Raw genomic sequence first — 20,496 nt, 5'->3', positions numbered from 1 at the left:
CTCTGTAAGGAACCGGGGCACTAATGTGAACCGCTACCACTCGAAAGTAGTGGACTGAGAATGTCATTATTTTAAATTGTTTGAGGCCATGCAGCCCCAACTTCATTAGCTCCATGTCTAGGAAACCTATCTACCAAATTCTGTGGCATCTGCAGAAGTGGAAGAAATCCACACAAATGCCATTCTATCGCAAATGCCATTCTCTTCATTAAGATAAGTCACACTCAAACGTATAGGTATTTGTCTTATGGTAGGCAGGGAAATGGTCCCCCAAATATGCCCATGTCCTAACCCCTAGGATACATCAATATGATGAGATTATCCTAGAGTATCCTGATAGGCTACTGAAGAGCCTGAAAAGCAGAAGAAATAGGAAAACCAGGAATTAGAGAGATGAAGCAGAAGGGAGAGGCAAAAGATTATAAGCACAAAAATAATTCATGACCATGGGCTGAGAGATGTTGGTTCCAGGAGCTAAGAGTAGCCCCTGGCCCACAGCCAGGAACCACACAAATTCTACCAACAACCTGAATAAGGCTAAAAGCAGATTGTCCCCCAGATAACAGCCCAGGCCTATCAACACCTTCACTTTGACCTTGTGAGACCCTATGCAGAGAATCTAACTGAGCCACCCCATGCCTAGGCTTCTGACCCATGGAAAGAGCAAGACAATAAACAGGTACTGTTGTAAGCCATGAAATTTTGGGTAATTTGTCACTGCAGCAATAGAAAACTAATACAGGATTTGTGTGCGAGTAACCCAGGAACATTAACGATCCACCACTGGATCCATACAACTTGGGATCCATCCAACAGTGGATCCATCCAACTATCTATTTTTGGAGCGTCTCACCTACTCTGGTCAGGCACCTGGTGGTAACCTGTACGTGAATTAAGCTCACAGTGATGAACGAAAGCTGGCATCTCCTCCACTGCTTTCAGTCCATTTGGGGACAGAAATATTCAATAAACAGCATTTACATAAATACATATGCAATAGTAGGCTGTGATCAGTCAAATGGAGGGCGGGTGCTTGGTGCTAAGAGTCTCTGTCAGAGGCTCTGGTAGGCGTGTGTCAGCTAAGACTTCCCTGACAAACTGACAAGCTGAGATGGGCAGTATATGTAGGAAGGATGTGAAGGTGCAGAGATTTGGGGGGAGAAAGACCAGTGAAGACTTTGAAGCAAGAGGAAACAGAAAGTGAAAATGCTGGGGTCGCAGGATTAGGCTGAAGAGGGATGCAATGGCTAGAGGAGGAGGGTATTATAAACCATTCTAAGGATCTTCCATAAAGAAAATATAAACATGCACCGTGCTTCAAAAGGAAAGGGACTGTTTACTGATTAATGCAAAGGAATTCTTTGTTGATTAATAATTCTAGAAAGTGTTGTATTCATGAAATGATACTCAGGCTGTCCCCTGTGAGCTGCAGGCTTACACAATTTTAATCCACGGCTTAGGAAATGAAAAATGAAGTCCAGAGCCTGCCCTGCAAACATCAGCTCACCCAGAGGTTTAGAGAAAGCCCCAAAGTTGGCATTCTAAGACTGAGAGATGCAGAGAAGGTGATTTAATCTCTCTGAGATTCAGTTTACTCATCTTCAAAATGGACATGATACTTTCATGCAAATAGAAGACACACCAAAAACTTGCTGAGTAAATAAGTGAATGAATTCCTGCCCTGTCTGACTCAGAATCAAATGAAAACCAAGTATGTGAACGTGCTTTGTAAAGCAGAATGTATTTTATAAATATGAATAATAATTATCATTAAGCGACAATGTCTTCATACAAGAGACTGCTTAATGTTTCTAAAGAGAGAAATAAGAGTTGTGTTAATGACGCTGACAAATGGACTGGGACAGGTCAGTGAAAAAGGTCATGGAATTTTCACCCACTTATGCCCGGAACAGCAGTCACCTGCCATGGACAGATGAGGAGGATGTCAGCAGAGGGACAAACAGTTATTCTGGATAAGGCCCCAGGTTTCCATGTAAACTTGCTCTAACTAGAACAATACAAATGCCCCAGTAACCCTGGGGGTTATTAATGTAACACACGGTTATCATTAAAGTAAAAATCTGCCAAAAAGCCATCAGTACAAGTCTGACATTCTTTTAAAACATAATATTTGTAGGTTCGCCTAAACCTTTCCTTGGAAACCTGAGAAAATGTTGTTTCTTTTTTTTATTTATTTATTTATTTTTTTTTTGCGGTACGCGGGCCTCTCACTGTTGTAGCCTCCCCCGTTGCGGAGCACAGGCTCCGGACGCACAGGCCCAGCGGCCATGGCCCACGGGCCCAGCCGCTCCGCGGCATGTGGGATCCTCCCAGACCGGGGCACGAACCCGCGTCCCCTGCATCGGCAGGCGGACTCTCAACCACTGCGCCACCAGAGAAGCCCGAAAATGTTGTTTCTATGGGGGCTCTCTTTCTGAAATCTTCATTCTGGCCAAGACTTTCAGCGTAAGTAGTTTCACATCACAGAGAGGAAACAGTACTGCTAAAAGCATGAGCTGTGGAGTCCAAGACAACTGTGTTTGAGTCACAGCTATGCCAGCTAGTAGGAAAGTTACTTAATTGCTAAGACAGTTTCCTCATCAGTAAAAGAGGAGTGAGAGGACCTAACACACATGGCTGTGCTTTGTGCAGTGGCTAGCACAGAAAAATACTTGGCAAATACTATATATTATCATCATTGCTATTACTGATCCACATCACGTGTGAGAACCTTAAAGCGTGAATTCTTTCAAGACTGAAAAAAAATGTTGAAAAAACAAGCTGTATCTCGTTAATTATTCAGCAGCCTATTTCTTTTGTCCCTACTACTAACAAAGGAAAAAAAAAAAAACTGAAACCTGCCTACAAAAGGTTTCCTAGCTGAGCTCTTTGTCTTCACTGGGGGTTGTCTGTTCAAGGCAGAAATGAAAACTGCAAAAATTCAGGGTTGTGCCAAGTACAGAAACCAGCACATCCTTACTTCAGAGCCCAATCTCAATTGCTGGCATTTGAAATACTTTGGAGATAGGAGTCATCATAATTTCAAAAAAGTCTTCCCCCCAGAAAGCAGCTAGACCAAGTCATTCATCTGCAGTATCACAGCTGAGGGCTCAAAGCAAGCCCAGAGTTCAGGCATGTGGTAATTAGGTCTCTAAATTTACTCCACTGGCTGGGAAACCTGTCAAAGGAACTCTTATCACGGGCAGAGTTAATTACACATAAAATGACAGAGCGGACACGCTGGGACACAAACGGTAACCTGGAGAGAGAGATGGCCAGAGGTTGGGTAGCAAGAGGCCATGTTCATATGGCCTCTATGAATATGAAACCATACCAGCCCCACAAGTACAAATGAGTCTATTGGGATTGGAAAACAGTGTTTTAAACAGATTTATGTTGGGTTCATTCCCAGAAAGCTGAAATATACTACAAAACCAATAACTTGGAACTTTCTAGTGTTTGATTTACTTCCTCACCAGTGCAAAAAGTTCTTTACATTCTTCTTCCATTTCATTCATTTGTTCAAACAATATTTACTAAGAATGGGCATGTATCAGACACAAAGCTTGACATGGAAAGACAGACAGAGCCCTCCCCTCGTGCCACTGACAGTCTGAGGGGAAACGGGAATCAAACAGCAAACCACACAAAACAAATGGATAGGTGCCTCAGAGGAAAAGAAAAGGGTACTATGAAAGGTAGGTTTGGGGCAGAGTGCATAATTTGAATTGGGAAAGAAAGTGGAAGGGGGGTGATATTTACATTTCGGACTGGAAGCAAAATAGGCATTCAGTACACTAAAAATGAGCAGAACAGTGTTTCAGGAGAATAGAGGGTTTCAGGGTCCTCTATTTCCTTTAGGTCTCTTCTTTCTATTCTTCCTTCCTTCCTTCCTTCCAGCCAGACCTCAGAGTGTTGGTTTAGAAGAGCCCATGTACTGTTAGAGATAAAAGGAGGATATAAAATAAGGGAAGTGTTGTCCTTGCCTTTTAAGAGTTTTTATCTCGTTGGGGGCAGCAAAGCTTCTGTGTATGTGAAGCAAATGGTAAACAGTGCCAAAGAGTGCATGGGAGAGACCCAAACCAAGCAGCCTGGGGCTCGGTCTCCAGGCCATGCAGCCCTTCCCTGGCTGTTGTCAATCTCCTTACTGACACCCCACCCTCTCGCCACTGGGCTGGAGGGCTTTTCCCAACTGGGTTCCCTCTCCTCCATCCCCTGGACCATGGAGACCACGTCCGCCTGCTGTCACGCACCTCTTATGAGCCAGATGGAATCCTTCGAAAGTGAACAAGGATCCAGACTGAGCCTGAGTTTGCTGTGTCCCTTTGGATTTTGTGAATTGGACCACTGGATTTTCACATGGTGCCATCCTTAACTGCTGGGTCCCTGCCACTGACCATTCTTTCTCAGTTTAGAAGCCATCTGTATCCCAGTATGCACAGCACATGGTACTGATATCTTCTGAGGCAATGATTTTGTTTGCTTGTGTATTTTGGGGGGTGAATTACCTTTGTATCCTCCCACCACATATGAATGTTTTCTTTTCAAATATGAATAAGTTCAATATTTTTTATTATACACAAAAAAGGAGTTATGGAAATAGTGATCACATTTGCAGTCCATGCACTAAGTGACCTTTGACAGGTGTCTGTGCAGCTGATAAGAAGTCTTCAGTAGTCCACATCAGTCGTCATCACCAGGAGTCCAGCTCATGGTCATATAACTTTCATCTGAGCCAGCCCCAATGGGCACCCCAAGCACCAGAACACGGAATACCAGGATGGGCATTACCCAGAGCCCATTACAGCCCTCAACTGTAAACCCTTTCTGAGAATTACCCTTGTGAGCCTTCCTACATCCAACGACTGGTCCAAGCAGGGGCATCAGGGCTCAGTTTCCTCACCTCACCTAGGGACAATGGCAGAGAGCCATCGCAGCTTCAGAACTCTCCATGGGGTTGGCAGAGGCTTCTTTGAAACTGTATCTCATTCTAACTTCTCCATCTGCTCAATCTTTCTTTCCCTTTCCTTCCACAAGTATTGAACACAACAGCACTCTTTAATTAAAGTAATACATATTAATCTCAGAGTCCAGTTCCTGGGGACCTAATCTACCCCAACCAGAGAATGGAGAAACAGTCGTGTGGATTCTCCCAGTGAATTCATCTTACACCTCCAGCATTTACTGAACACTGCGGTGTGTCAGGTATTGTGTTCCCTTAAGAAGCTCATAGCTCTGGTAATCCCTATCAAATTACCAAGGGCATTTTTCACAGAACTGGAACAAAAAAAATTTCAATTTGTATGGAGACACAAAAGATCCCAAATAATCAAAGCAATCTTGAGAAAGATAAATGGAGCTGGAGGAATCAGCTCCCTGACTTCTGACTATACTACAAAGCTATGCTGTCATCAAAACAGTATGGTACTGGCACAAAAACAGAAATATAGATCAATGGAACAAGACAGAAAGCCCAGAAATTAGCCCACGCACTTACGGTCAATTAATCTACAACAAAGGAGGCAAGACTATACAATGGAGAAAAGATGATCTCTTCAGTAATTGGCACTGGGAAAACTGGACAGCTACATGTAAAAGAATTAGAACATTCTTAACATCATACATAAAAATAAACTCAAAATGTATTAAAGAATTAAATGTAAGACCTGATACAAAAAAACTCTTAGAGAAAAACACAGGAAGAACACTGTGACATAAATTGCAGGAATATCTTTATCGATCTATCTCCTAGGATAATGGAAATAAAAACAAAAATAAACAAATGGGACCTAATTAAACTCAAAAGCTTTTGCACAGCAAAGGAAACCATAAACAAAACAAAAAGACAACCCACAGAATGAGACAAAATATTTGCAACTGATGCAACCGACAAGGGTTCAATCTCCAAAATATACAAACAGCTCATGCAGCTCAATATAAAAAAAAAAAAAAAATCAAAAAATGGGCAGCATGCCAATATTCACTGCAGCACTGTTTACAGTAGCTGAGACATGGAAGCAACATAAATGTCCATCGACAGGGGCTTCCCTGGTGGCGCAGTGGTTGAGAGTCCACCTGCCGATGCAGGGGACACGGGTTCGTGCCCCGGTCCGGGAAGATCCCACATGCCGTGGAACGGCCGGGCCCGTGAGCCATGGCCACTGAGCCTGCACGTCCAGAGCCTGTGCTCCACAACGGGAGAGGCCACAACAGTGAGAGGCCCGCGTACCGCAAAAAAAAAAAAAAAAAAAAAAAAAAATGCCCATCAACAGACGCATGGATAAAGACAATGTGGTACATATATACAATGGAATACTACTCAACCATTAAAAAGAATGAAATAATGCTATTTGCAGCAACATGGATGGACTTAGAGATTGTCATACTGAGTGAAGTAAGTCAGACAAAGAGAAATATCGCTTATATTGCGGAATTGAAAAAGAAATGATACAAATGAACTTATTTACAAAACAGAAACCGACTCACAGACTTAGAGAATGAACTTATGGTTACCAGGGGGTAAGGGGGGTGGGTAGGGAGTTTGGGACTGACATGTACACACTGCTATAAGAGGGAGGGGATATATGTATACATATAGCTGATTCACTTCACTGTACAGCAGAAACTAACACAACATTGTAAAGCAATTACACTCCAATAAAAATATTAAATTAAATTAAATTAAAATAAGACACAACATAAAAAAATAAATAAAATGGATAACCAGCAAAGAACTACTGTATAGCACAGTGAACTCTACTCAATATTATGTAACAACCTAAATGGGAAAAGAATTTGAAAAAGAATAGATACACGTATATGTATAAATGGATCACTTCGCTGTATGCCTGAAACTATCACAACATTCTTAATCAACTATACTCCAATATAAAATAAAAAGTTTAAAAAAATGGGTAAATATTTCCTCCCATTCTGAGGGTTGTCTTTTCATCTTGTCTATAGTTTTCTTTGCTGTGCAAAAAGCTTTTAAGTTTCATTAGGTCCCATTTATTTATTTTTGTTTTTATTTCCATTTCTCTAGTAGGTGGGTCAAAACAGGTCTTGTGATTTATGTCAAAGAGTGTTCTTCCTACGCTTTCCTCTAAGAGTTTTATAGTATCCGGTCTTATGTTTAGGTCTTTAATCGATTTTGACTTTATTTTTGTGTATGGTGTCAGGGAGCGTTCTAATTTCAGAAAATATTTGCAAACAAATCAGTGGACAAAAGGATTAATCTCCAAAATACGTAAACAGCTCATGCAGCTCAATATCAAAAAAACAAACAACCCAAACGAAAAACGAGCAGAAGACCTAAAAAGACATTTCTCCAAAGAAGACATACAGATGGCCAAGAGGCACATGAAAAGATGCTCAACATCACTAATTATTATAGAAATGCAAATCAAAACTACAATGAGGTATTACCTCACACCATTATCAGAAAATCTACAAACAGTAAATGCTGGAGAGGGTGTGGAGAAAAGGTAAGAACCCTCTTGTACTGTTGGTGGGAATGTAAATTGGTATAGCGACTATGGAGAACAGTATGGAGGTTCCTTAAAAAACTAAAAATAGAGCTACCATATGATCCAGCAATCCCACTCCTGGGCATATATCCAGAGAGAACCATGGTTCAAAAGGATACATGCACCCCAATGTTCACTGCAGTGCTGTTTAGAATAGCCAAGATATGGAAGAAACCTAAATGTCCACTGACAGATGAATGGATAAAGATGTGGTTACATATATACAATGGAATATTACTCAGCCATTAAAAAGAATGAAATAATACCATTTGCAGTAACATGGACCTGGAGATTCTCATACTAAGTGAAGTAAGTCAGACAGAGAAAGACAAATATCATATGATATCACTTATATGTGGAATCTAAAAAAAAAAGATACAAATGAACTCATTTACAAAACAGAAGGTGACTCACAGACTTAGAAAACAAACTTATGGTTACCAAAGGGGAAAGGTGGGGGGTAGGGATAAATTGGGAGTGGGATTGACAGGTACACACTACTATACATAAAAAAGATAACCAACTAGGACCTACTTGATAGCACAGGGAACTCTGCTCAATATCCTGTAATAAACTAAATGGGAAAAGAATTTGAAAAGGATAGATACATGTAGATGTGTGACCGAATCACTTTGCTGTACACCTGAAACTAACACAACATTGTTAATCAACTATACTCCAATATAAAACAAAAATTTAAAAAAAGAAGCTTATAGCTCTACTATAGAACTTGGAGCCTTTTCTTTCCCACAGCTGTACATCCATCCATTAGAAACTTGTCTACAAAACGTAATGCACTAGTTGTTATTCCAGAGTTTGACCCTTAATATCCAATGTAGCTGCAATGATCCAATGTGGACCATCTGTTGCTGTCAATCTGCTCAGGCAAGAGAGTTAAAATCCTAGGAGAGCATGGAATCACAAGTTTCCTGCATTCACAAATAATGTAGCAGCATTTTCAGCCCAACTGTGAAGTGCTGCACGACTAAGAAAATACAAGTCCCCAAGAAGACACACTGTGCTACATGATAATGAAATCAGGACGAGGCCAGCTTTATGATCTAATTGGTCATCCGAGAGGCCAATTTTTTAACCAGGTCTTTTTTTGTTGTTGTTGTTGTTGCAGTACGCGGGCCTCTCACTGTTGTGGCCTCTCCCGCTGCAGAGCACAGGCTCCGGACGCGCAGGCCCTGCGGCCATGGCTCACGGGCCCAGCCGCTCTGCGGCACATGGAATCCTCCCGGACCGGGGCACGAACCCGTGTCCCCTGCATCGGCAGGCGGACTCTCAACCACTGCGCCACCAGGGAAGCCCTAACCAGGTCTTTAAATAGAGATTTCTTTGCTGTAAATACTCTTTTAAAGGCGGCTTTGTAGCTCCAACACTTTCCACCTTGACTCTTCTTTTTTTTTAACTCCAACGCCCCCTGCCCCATTCTCTCCAAAGAAATAGTTCTGCTCCTGAAGATGAATTTTGTAAAAATAACATGAAATGCTTGTATTTATAGGGTTGAGGACTAACAACGTGTATTGTTTTAGAGCTTAATTAAGAAGGCGTAGGCATGAAAGGGCTGGGTTGATATTTATACCTGGTGAAGGCTGAGTCTAGATAAGGGAAGCCAATTCAACACGAATCTTTGTCATGTATGAGTTAAAAGCAGAATCCACCATGTACGACAGATTATTTAGCACATTTCATTGGTGTAGTAACTCTGCATCATCCGTCTTGCTTAAAGGGAATCCAGTGACACAGTTGCCATAATGTCATGAAGACATACACCATGACTTGTGTCTTCATTAAATCAAAATGTTGTAATTGGCCAGGGATTTTTAGAATTGTTTTTCCTTTCCTCCAATGTCCCACCCTACCCCCACTCTCTTATTTACTATTTTTAGGCAGACACTACAATATTTTGATGTAGGACACCAGTAGGTGAACCTACTGGTTCAGAATTGTTTTCTCGAGATGCTCTGGAATCTGCATTTTTAGGAAGCCCAATGTGATTGTTATGCATAATAGTGTTTTGGAACTAATCTTTTGACAAGTGAAACCACAATTGGAACCCCCAAATACAAATGAACTATGCTATATTCTGGTCCTTTCATAGATGTATGTATTCTGAACACTTATATGGGGCTGCCCCCCGCCCCATGAAAACATCCACCATGGCCTTCAGTTCTTCACTCTTTACTTCCTTGGTTTCCTGGCCTTTTGGCCTCCACACCTTGACTCATAATAGTAACCTGACATTTCCCTTTCTTTCTGGTGGCCACTCTGGGTGAACTTTTCGCCCTTCAGATCCATGCAACATGACATAGGGAAGAGACAAAATAAGGCCACAGTTTGTGGACTAGCTGAGTTCTCTTCCTGTCCAGTCACCACATCAATAGAGAAAACTGCATTCATTTATTCACTCTTTCATTTATTCCTTCATTTATTCAATATATATTTATTGAACACCCATTATGCACCAGACACTTTACTACACCCTGAAGATACAGCCATAGAGAAAACAGGCTTGGCAGTCATTATGGTGTTTATATTTCAGCAAGCTTTAAAATAATTAGTTAACTGTTTAATTAAACTTGTGAGTACTATAGAGAATATTACGCTTAGTGAAATAAGTCAGACAGAGCAAGACAAACACTAGATGATATCAGCTATATGTGAAATCTTAAAAATAATACAAACGAGTGTATATGCAAAACAGAAACAGACTCACAGATAGAAAACAAACTTGTGGTTACCAAAAGGGAGAGAGAAGTGGGACAGAGGGAGAGAGGGACAAATTAGGGGTATGGGATTAACAGATACAAACTACTACGTGTAAAAGATATAAGCAACACGGATATAGTGTATGGCACAGGGAATTATACCCATGATCTTGTAATAACCTATAATGGAGTACAATCTGCAGAAACACTGAATCACTATGCTGTATACCCAAAATTAACATAATATTGTAAATCAACTATACTTCAATTTAAAAAAAAAAGAGTGATTATGGAGTTCTATGAGGGGTATATAGCAGTGGATCTACCTAAGTGTGGAAGAGACAGGAAAGACTCTGGGGGAGTAATATTTGACGTAAACACTCCACAGTGGGCAGGAGTCAACAACTTGGCTAAGAGTGTGAGATGTGGGTGACTGTGGGGTTGGGGTGATGCTAAGGTGTTCCCTGCACAGGAAGCAGTGTGTGCCAACACCCCAGGTGCCAAGGTGCTTGACCAAGTGGCTGGAAAGCTAAGGAGAGACTGGCAAGAAAGGAGGCTGATATCCTAGATCATGCCTGATCTTTACACTAAAGATTCTCTTCTTATTTTAAGAACCATGTGAAGCCCTGGGAAGGGGAATTATGGGATGCAATCTGCATGTCAATCCCTCTGCTCAGATGTAGAAGATGAAGAGTAGGGGCAGCAGGGAGAGCTTTCAAGAGGCTATGGCACGTGGAAGACAAGAGTAACTGAGAGGACAGTGGCGGGCAGTGGAGGTGGAAAGAAGCGTGCAGTTTGGGGATTCAGGAGACTTTGGTAATTGATGAAGATATGGGATGAGGAAGCAGGTGGTGTCAAGGGTGATGCCCAGGGAATGGACGCATTGCTGTTCCCTTGTGAACCCTCATTCATGGTCTCTCCTCTGGGGAGGAGGAGGGGCAGCTGACAGACACTAAGAGAACAGATTCCACATGACATGTGCTCTGCATACCCCTCCAATGCCTTCATCTACAACACGAAGAAAATGAGAGGAATTACTGCCTGGCATCACTGGGAAGGGTAAATGAGTTAATACACGTCAGCTGCTGAGGACAGTGTCTGGCACCCCATAAGCTCCCGTCACTATTACCTCTTCCTGCCTTGGCTCATGCGGGAGAAGTAACAAGGTGTGTTAGTTAAGAGAGTGGGCTCTAGAAGCAGGTATACCTCACTCTGAATCCCAGATCTGGAATTTTAGCTACTATTTAGCCATTATATCATTTTAGCTCTATTTTCTTTGTATTGATAATCAATAAAAGAAATTTTAAAATTTCTCTTTAGGCCTGTGTTTGTTTTTTTATTTCTTTTTCCAAATCTAAACTTTTTCAAATGTCCAAAAATATGGAAAATAATGTATTAGGCACCCCGTGCACACTCTCAAATTTAACAAATGTTTGCATTATGCTGCATCACACCTACCTTTAAAGAAATAAAGTGGTGCGAGACCCTGTTAAAGAACTCTCTCTATGGACTTCTATTTCTTCCCGTCACGGAAGTAACTGTTATTCTGAAATTGGTGTGTATCTCTCTCCTACAGGTTCTTAAAATACTTTTACTACATATGTATATGTTCATCATAATATATAGTATTGTTTGGTATGCTTAAAATTTTCATATAAATGGTATCCTACTGCGACTAAGCAGATATTTTCCCCAGGAAGAACGAACGGTTTTAACATTTGAAAATCTATTGCTAGAATTTATCGTAACACAGATTAATAAGGAAATAACACAATTATCTGAATATAGTACAAGCATTTGACACATATTCAATACCCATTCATGATAAAATGCTCTTCAACTTGCTAATGTATCATGTCACACCAAAATTTCTTAACCTGGGCATTAGTGACATTTTGGTCCAGAAGATTCTTTGTTGTGGGGGCTACATGTACACTGTAGGATGTGTAGCCTCCTGTGCATGACGATCAAAAATGTCTCAGGGGCTTCCCCAGTGGCACAATGGTTAAGGATCCGCCTGCCAATGCAGGGGACACGGGTTCGAGCCCTGGTCCGGGAAGATCCCACATGCCGCGGAGCAACTAAGCCCGTGTGCCACAACTACTGAGCCCATGCACCACAACTACTGAAGCCCACACTCCTAGAGCCCGTGCTCCACAACGAGAGAAGCCACCGCCATAAGAAGCCCGTGCACCGCAAGGAAGAGTAGCCCCTGCTCGCCGGAACTAGAGAAAGCTCGTGCACAGCAACAAAGACCCAAGGCAGCCAATAAATAAATAATAAATAAATTTTAAGAAAACAAAAATGTCTCCAGACATTGCCAAATGTCCCCTAGGGACAAAATAGCACTTGGTTGAGAACCACAGTGTTAGGCAATTATTTAATCCCTATGAGACTCAGTTTTCTCACTTACAAAATAGAGAAAATAATAGGACTAACACTATAAGGAATCTGTGCAATAAAAAGATATATTTATGATGTGTGCTGGCAGTTTCCCAATAAGCCGTCAATAAATGTATTTGCTTGATGGTGGTCGTGGTGATGGTGCTGATGGTGCTGATGATGATATCCATGTTGACAAGGGCAGGATAATATTGTGGAAATATAACAGGCATGTTTTTGGTTTTGTTCTCTCTTCACTCATCAGAGAGGCCCTCTGCAGTCATATCCTCCAGGACGGATGATGCAGAGGAGTTAATTACCAGCTTCAGGGAATAAATGTGGCCTCATTGGCAAACAGAATAGATTTTGGGGAAAGATGTGATGAATAAGGTGGAAAAGTTTTATACCTTGTTCTAGAACAAATGTCCTGGGCTGAGGGGAAAAGGAGGGATAAGAGTGCTGCAAAGAGGATCAGAGGTCAGAGGGGTCCCTGAGAGGAGGATCAGACCTGGAGGGCCTGTCAAAGGGAGACAAGGCCACCTCAAAAAGGCCTCCCATCTTCTGTGGGGCATCCCATCAGGGTCCGCTATCCATCTTCCACATCCCTGGGAATGAGGCAAGCTCCTACACCCCATTTACTGTGTTTACATGAACAGTGCTTGTCATCCCACTGAGGCTGCCAATAGCTGACCTTGCAGGCTCTGTCCATCAGGGAACTCCACACCTACCACCAGCACACTGTGCACTTGGAACCAAGCAGGGCCCTGAGGGGCCCTCCCAAGTACTAAAGCCTTTCTGTGTTCCCCATTTCTTGTTTGTAGGAAAAAGGTTTCAGCCTCCCAGACCTTCTGTGACTTCCAAAGGGTAGAATCAAACAGTTACTAATTAGGGGGGTGAGGGAATACAGAAAGAAACAAGAGTGCAGTGATGTGGGCCTGGTCCTGGTTCCTCCTCGGGGGATGTGCATACGTATCTCTGAGCTATTCTGCAGGAACTAACACCCCAACCCAGGTGGGGGATGGTAACTCCAGGCTGAGCACAAGCAGTGGACCCCAGACTGGTTGGGACCAGAAGGCTGATGACTGAGATTCCTGAGACACCACCCAGTTACCTTCCCACCAACCATCAGAGGAAGGTCTTACACCCTGTACCCCCAAAGGTTGCCTATGAAAACTCTTCCTGGAAGACCATCGAGGAGTTCAGGTCTTTTGAGCATGAACAGCCCCATTCTCCTTGCAATACGCCTTTCTCTGCTCCAAACTATGACGTTTCAGTCTGTTTGGCACACGAACTGGGTTCGACAACATTCTCAGTGCTGCTATCTGTCCAGGGAGAGCCACATCTATCCATGCCCTGGACACTGATGGATACCTCATGTTTCATGACCTGGGAAAACAGCCTTCCTGGACATCTAGATGGCCCTTGACACCCTGGAGAAGGAGGATGTGAGGATGAGAAAGTCACCTTGCACCCATACCTCACCCTTACATGGGATACAACAGAACCAGCCCAAGACCCACATTGTTGCATTACAATTTTGTAGTGGTTGCTTTTTATCATGATGACTAATATTTGTTGCTGGGCAAGTAACAAAACTTGCCTAAGTCTCAATTTCCTCCACTATACATGAGCCCGAAATCCCTCAGCTCTAAAATTTTATGATTTCTCTCTCTCGACTTTTCCACAGATTAACTGTTCTTCATAAATATGTAGTAACTGCTTGAGAAATATTCAGATGTCATCAGTTTTAAGTCATGAAAGACTGAGATGTGAAAAATAAGATAAAAATGAAAAGTTGGGCTACTTTAACAGACAGCATGAATTGACTGCCAGAGAGAACTTGCTTATAAAATGTCAAATTAATGGCAGTTTTACTCAGTTTTTATTCACCTCCTTCACTTTCATCTGCTACGATTTTTAAATAGTGCCCGCACCTGGGGCCAGAGTGTACTGACGTTAAAACAGATCACCCACACTTCAGAATCAACAGTGAAATGAACATCAGAAATGAGAAAATAAGTGATCTTTAGGTAACTGCAGTTGCAGGCACTACCCCGCTCTTTTATAGGTAAGAAAACTAAGGCTTTGAAAAGTTAAACAACTGGTCTCACATAATTATTAGGTGGAGAAGTCAGAATTCAAGGCCAGGCTGGCCAGATTTCAAACTCCACACTCATAATCAGAGAACACTCAGGTACAGATTCTGTACATTTTATTCCATGTGTCATTTATATTCATACTGTCTCACTAACTTGCAGATTTAGTCGAATAGCCAAATACCGTGGCTTTTCTTTCTTCTCTCACCTGATCACTTTCATTTGGAAAACTCATCACCATTTACAAGTTTGGGTTGAGCCTACAATTTCATACATTAGAGAGAACATTTGAGCAAAACAAAAGCATGAAACTTTCTAAGAATTTAAGTTACTCCTGTTCTTTTGTAACTGAGCCGCTGACTCTCCCCTTCTCAGAGTAGAGCTAAATTCAAAGGGGACTGTATTAAAAAATGAGTCATTCATCTTTCAGAGCTAATTTTAAATGGTTAGAAAATGAGAAAGTCTGTGCAAATATGCTATGGGTTATTAAATTCTGGTTTGGACTACACTGCAAATGGGTGTGGGTAAATATCAGCCGTAGAATGATAATTACTCCGGGACTTCCCTGCTGGTGCAGTGGTTAAGAATCCGCCTGCCAGAGCGGGGGACACGGATTTGAGCCCTGGTCCGGGAAGATCCCACATGCTGCAGAGCAACTAAGCCCGTGTGCCACAACTACTGAGTCTGCGCTCTAGAGCCTGCGAGCCACAACTACTGAGCCCGTGAGCCACAACTACTGAAGCCCGTGTGCCTAGAGCCCGTGCTCCGCAACAAGAGAAGCCCCCACTCGCCACAAGTAGAGAAAGCCCACACGCAGCAATGAAGACCCAACGCAGCCCAAAATAAATAAATAAATAAACAAACAAACAAATAAATTTATTTTTTTTAAAAAAAGGATGATAACTACTCAAGTCCGAGAACTCCCATATTGCCAAAGCTCCACCCTGAGTGGATTTCCAACTTGAACTACTGTATAATCAGTTTCTAACTTTTCACTGCAATAAGGTCATAAACTAAGAAAGAAGACTGACACATTTGAATATATAAAACAGTTTAAATTGGTATGGCAAAAGATACCATAAACACAAGTTAAAAGTGAGGGAAAAAGGACTGACAACATACGTAACATACATAGGGTAAATATTTATAAAATCTAAAGAATTTCATCAAAAAACAAAACAACCGAGTTAGAAAATGGTCAAAGAGCACAAAGATGTAATGACAAAACCATTAGTGACAAACGGTCATGTGAAAAGATAACTGAGATCACTGTTAATCAAGGAAATGCAAAATCAAGGAAATGCAAAATAAATGAAAAGTAAACTAGATATGTAATTGTTTTAACTTTCAGATTAACAATGACGAAAAATGCACAATGCCTTGTGCTGGTAAGAATGTAGGAAAATAGGCACCTTTTACACTACTGTGGAGGGTAAGTTTGTAATATCTATAAAATCTTAAACACACCTACCTTCTAACAAATCAACATCATTTCTGGGTAGTTTTGCTATGAAAATACTAGATATCTGCTTAAAGATACATATATATTTTCAATAATGCTTAATAGGATATTAAAATTTGGGGAAAAAAATGAAATGGCTACTATTAGGGGATGGGATGCAATAATCATAATTCATCCTTAAATAAACTACTATGTAGCCATTAAAAATAATTAGGTAGATGTAGATACACTGGTATGGAAAGACCATAATATACTGTTCATAATATAGTATAGGCAACAAAAGTAAAACACTATTATATTCCATTAGTAGTGATAATAATAATTATTACAAAATAATAACCACTGCAAAGGGTTATTGAAAAATGTCTGAAAGGATAGAAACTAATCTGATAATGGTGTTTATCTTAAAGATAAACGTAAGGTTGTGACTAAAGAAAAATTTCACTGTGTAGTGTAAACATTTCATATTGTTTGTCCCTTTGACAATTAGCATGTATTATTCTCTCCTTCAGTTAGAAAATAGCCAGAAAATATTTTTTAAAGATTTGATGATTTAATCATTTCACTTTGAAAGGCTTCTAGAATATAATAGAGCAAGTGAATAGACGTGTATTCTAGGAATGATGATTCTGTATCTAACCAATGACAGTTCAGAATTCAAGGCAGTCATCTGTCTGAAGGGGTTTAATTGAATCTACTTTAACAGAGTGGGGGTTTTTTGTAAGACTGAGGAACACCTGATGAGAAAACATTATGTTTATTTTAATATTTTAAGTCATTTAGTTTTTTCTAGGTGTCAGTTTAGCCATATAAGAGGGCAATAATGATTCCTGCATCACTTCTTAGGATAGCGGTGTAAAGCCAATGAGTCCGTATAGGTAAAAACAGCTGTAAATTGAAGGACACTCAGTGGGTATGATGAATTCTGTAACTCTGGACAACTCCCAAGTAATACTATACCAGTATTTCTTCAAAAGATACATCATTTACTTTAGTATTGTCCCTGTGACCCAGTATCTAAATTGCATCTGCAAGCATGCTTGTGGTCTCCGGATTTGCAACATCATCCATCAATCATAGGCAAACTCTTATGAAACAACAGGTTGATCAGAAGAAAAGATGGGCCAGAAAAATTCCAATGTCTGGGAATTACACTTAAAAGAGCAGAGAGTGATATTATCCATATTAGTCATACCTCATTCAAAACTCTGTTGTAACCTCCCATGTTGGGGTGCTATAATTTTAGTAGAAGCTGTCACTAACATTAGTCACCTCCTCCAGATCCTGTAAGAGATGATGACTATCCAAAATGAATCCGCTACAGACAGACTAGAAGAGGAGAACTTTGCTGCCAGATAGACCCAGCTTACATGGGCTGCTGGGTTCATAACTCATGGCAAAGCCAACAGCAAGCCAACACTCGTGTCCACTTTCTCCCTTACTTTCTTCCTCTACAGAAAAGGCAAAAACTAAATACCCACTTCCTCAGTCTTCCTCACAGAAAGCCATGGCCAGGGGACACTGATCTTCCCAACAAGACTACAGAGGCAATCCGTTGAGGCTACTTTCTTCCCTGATAAGAGATAGATAGGATGGAACAGGTGCCTCTCCTTCCTTGCTCCTACCTGGAATGCAGACATGCCTCCTGCAGAAGCCATGCTAAGTCTAAGAGGAGAAGGCTGAGAATATCACAGAGATGAGTGCCTTAACATCACCTAGTTGCTTAATCAGAGTCAGGAGCTGCCGACTTCCCCAGAGTTCTTTTCACTTTAGAAAAAAATCATCTATTTGTTTAGGTCACTGTTAGATGGCTGTTCTGTTACTTGCTACTGAAAAGCATTTCTAATGCATACTAAACCATTTTAATGCATACTTAGTGTCAGTTTACTCATCTGTAAAATGGGGAGAGTAATGATTACATTGCAGTGATATACACACACAAACACAACATCTATGTAAACATATATGATAAAATCTGTGATATATTCACACATATTCAAATCATTGCTCAAGTGATAGTCCTCAGAGAGGCCCTAGCTGAAAACTCTATGTAATTAGCATCTCTCACCATTATCCGCTTTATTTTTCTTCATACGAATTTGTATGAAGAAAAAAAAATCAGTTTTTGTTTCTCTACTTGTTGTCTGAGACTCTCCACTAAAATGAATCTCCCATGAGACCAGAAACTGAGTTTATTGCTGTTACTCCAGCACTTAGAATAGTGTTTAGCACATAAATCATATTCAATAAATATTTATCAACTACTGAATGAACAAATTAATGTATGTAAAATGTTTAGCATGTAAATGCCTTAATAAATGATAGTGGTTTAGCTGTTGTTAAAACAGCTAAATAGAGAGTAATGGTTATTGCACAAGCAACACCCACTGGGAGAGACAGAGCCTGAGGGCAAGAGGTCATTACATCTACCTTGGAGATGTAGCACACATATGTATATAAAGACATATACACAGATGTTCACAGCAACACATCTTCTGTAAAAGCAAAATAACACAATTTAAATGTCCACAGATATGCTAAATAAATTGCAGTACATCCATATCATGGAATAATGTGGTCATTCTGACAGAGGATAAGTCAGTGGACGGACAGAATGCAGTGAAGCCCAGGAGAGCAGAATGGGAAGGCTCTTTCTGTGGATCAACTCTTGTCTTAGGTAAAGGAGATCTTTCACACCTGGATTGCTCTAGATTGGGACTGACACTCCTTGACTGTTTTGATGCTCTGCCTTGGAAGAGTCTGTGTCCTGTGGTGTTGTCCACCAAATCTATATACTGTATATGTGTGTGTGTGCGTGTGTCCTGTTAACTAAAAGGCTTACAAAGACAAGGAACAAAACTTTCACTTTTCAAAAGGAAGAACCACTTGTTGAAATGAAAATATTGCAAAGGATCTTTGAGATTATCATATTTGGCTTCCTCTTTTATGGAGCAAATAGCAGGCTTAGTGAGATTATAAGTAAACTTGGTGGTCATAAAGATACTGAATGATACTGTTGAGAGTAATAATACTTTCTAAACAATACACTCTTGATGGCCCACTGGGTGGCAGGTGCTGATCTAGACATCTTACACACACTAGCTCCTTTCATCCTCATGACCACTCCAAGAGATATGTTATGGTCAACCCTGCTGTAAAGAAGCTTAGAAACAGCCCACTACCGGAGATCTCAAAGGCTCCTATGTCAGAAGCCCAGGGTTCAAACCCAGGCTGGTCTGACTCCAAATATCATCCCATACGTCATGTGTGCTATCCTCACCCCACATGTCTTCTGCACAGTACAGTGAAACAATCCAAACTCAATATCCCTTGGCCATTCTTGAACACATTCATTTTCACTTTTATGGGAGATGATCCAAAAGTTGATTACCATGAATTCTTTAATTTACTTAAAAAAAAATTCACAGTTCTCTCCATCTGTTGGGAAAATTAATAAAGTCATCTTGTTCAGGCTTCAGAGACAGAAGCAGGCCTCTGACCGACCTGTGACTCTGCCTGGACTGCGTACTTGCTTGCACACCTAACAACTGCTGCTAGCAAGTGAAGTGGCACTTACGATCAGAAAGGGAGTGGGTCTTGGAATGTCTTGAGCCCTGGGGACCTGGCCAGTCCCCCAGGGTCCGGAAAATCTTGTGATCCACATGGTGAAACCAACAGCATTGTTAAAATAAATCCAGAGCTGCATTTCGGCACGCAGAATGATGATATCCTTTTGTGGCCTGGAATTATAAACGGAAGCCAGAACTCCAATCTGAAGTCTCACCCGTGGGATGGACGCACCGCCCGGGACCCTTCCCAGATGGGGCTCCAGATTGCTGTCACTCGGGACTTCCCAGCTGCTGTCTGGATCTGGAAGTAGGTGTCGGCCCAATTTGGTGATGTATACCCTGTTTTGTTTCTCTAATCTCCTAATGACTATATATTAAAATTAAGTTAAATCACCTTTCATTAAAGAATTGATTAAAGCTGTTTATTTGTGTGAAACGAGTGGTTATTTTGACAGCGAATCCAACGAACCCTAAAACCGAAAGGAGGCTTTCAGCAAAACACCATCTTGAAGTATGCATGTTCAGCTCTGCGGGGTTTCTTACAGGCAAACAAACACAAATCACCATTAGGGTTTTTTTTTTTTTTTTTTTTTGCGGTACGCGGGCCTCTCACTGCTGTGGCCTCTCCCGTTGCGGAGCACAGGCTCCGGACGCGCAGGCTCAGCGGCCATGGCTCACGGGCCCAGCCGCTCCGCGGCATGTGGGATCCTCCCAGACCGGGGCACGAACCCATGTCCCCTGCATCGG

The 20,496-nt window shown here is 41.3% G+C and overlaps 1 long non-coding RNA gene across 1 annotated transcript in view; it reads right to left on the bottom strand.

Annotated features, from left to right (window-relative positions):
- LOC308616002 overlaps nucleotides 1-20,496 on the bottom strand; it is a 608,908-nt gene that overhangs the window by 141,117 nt on the left and 447,295 nt on the right. The window lies entirely within an intron of this gene.

The sequence above is a fragment of the Mesoplodon bidens genome (genome assembly GCF_964165515.1).
Source record: "Mesoplodon bidens genome assembly, chromosome: 4".
In the NCBI taxonomy this organism is placed as follows: Eukaryota; Metazoa; Chordata; class Mammalia; order Artiodactyla; family Ziphiidae; genus Mesoplodon; species Mesoplodon bidens.
Note: the sequence above shows the minus strand (reverse complement) of the source record. Positions and strands in the feature narration are given on the sequence as shown.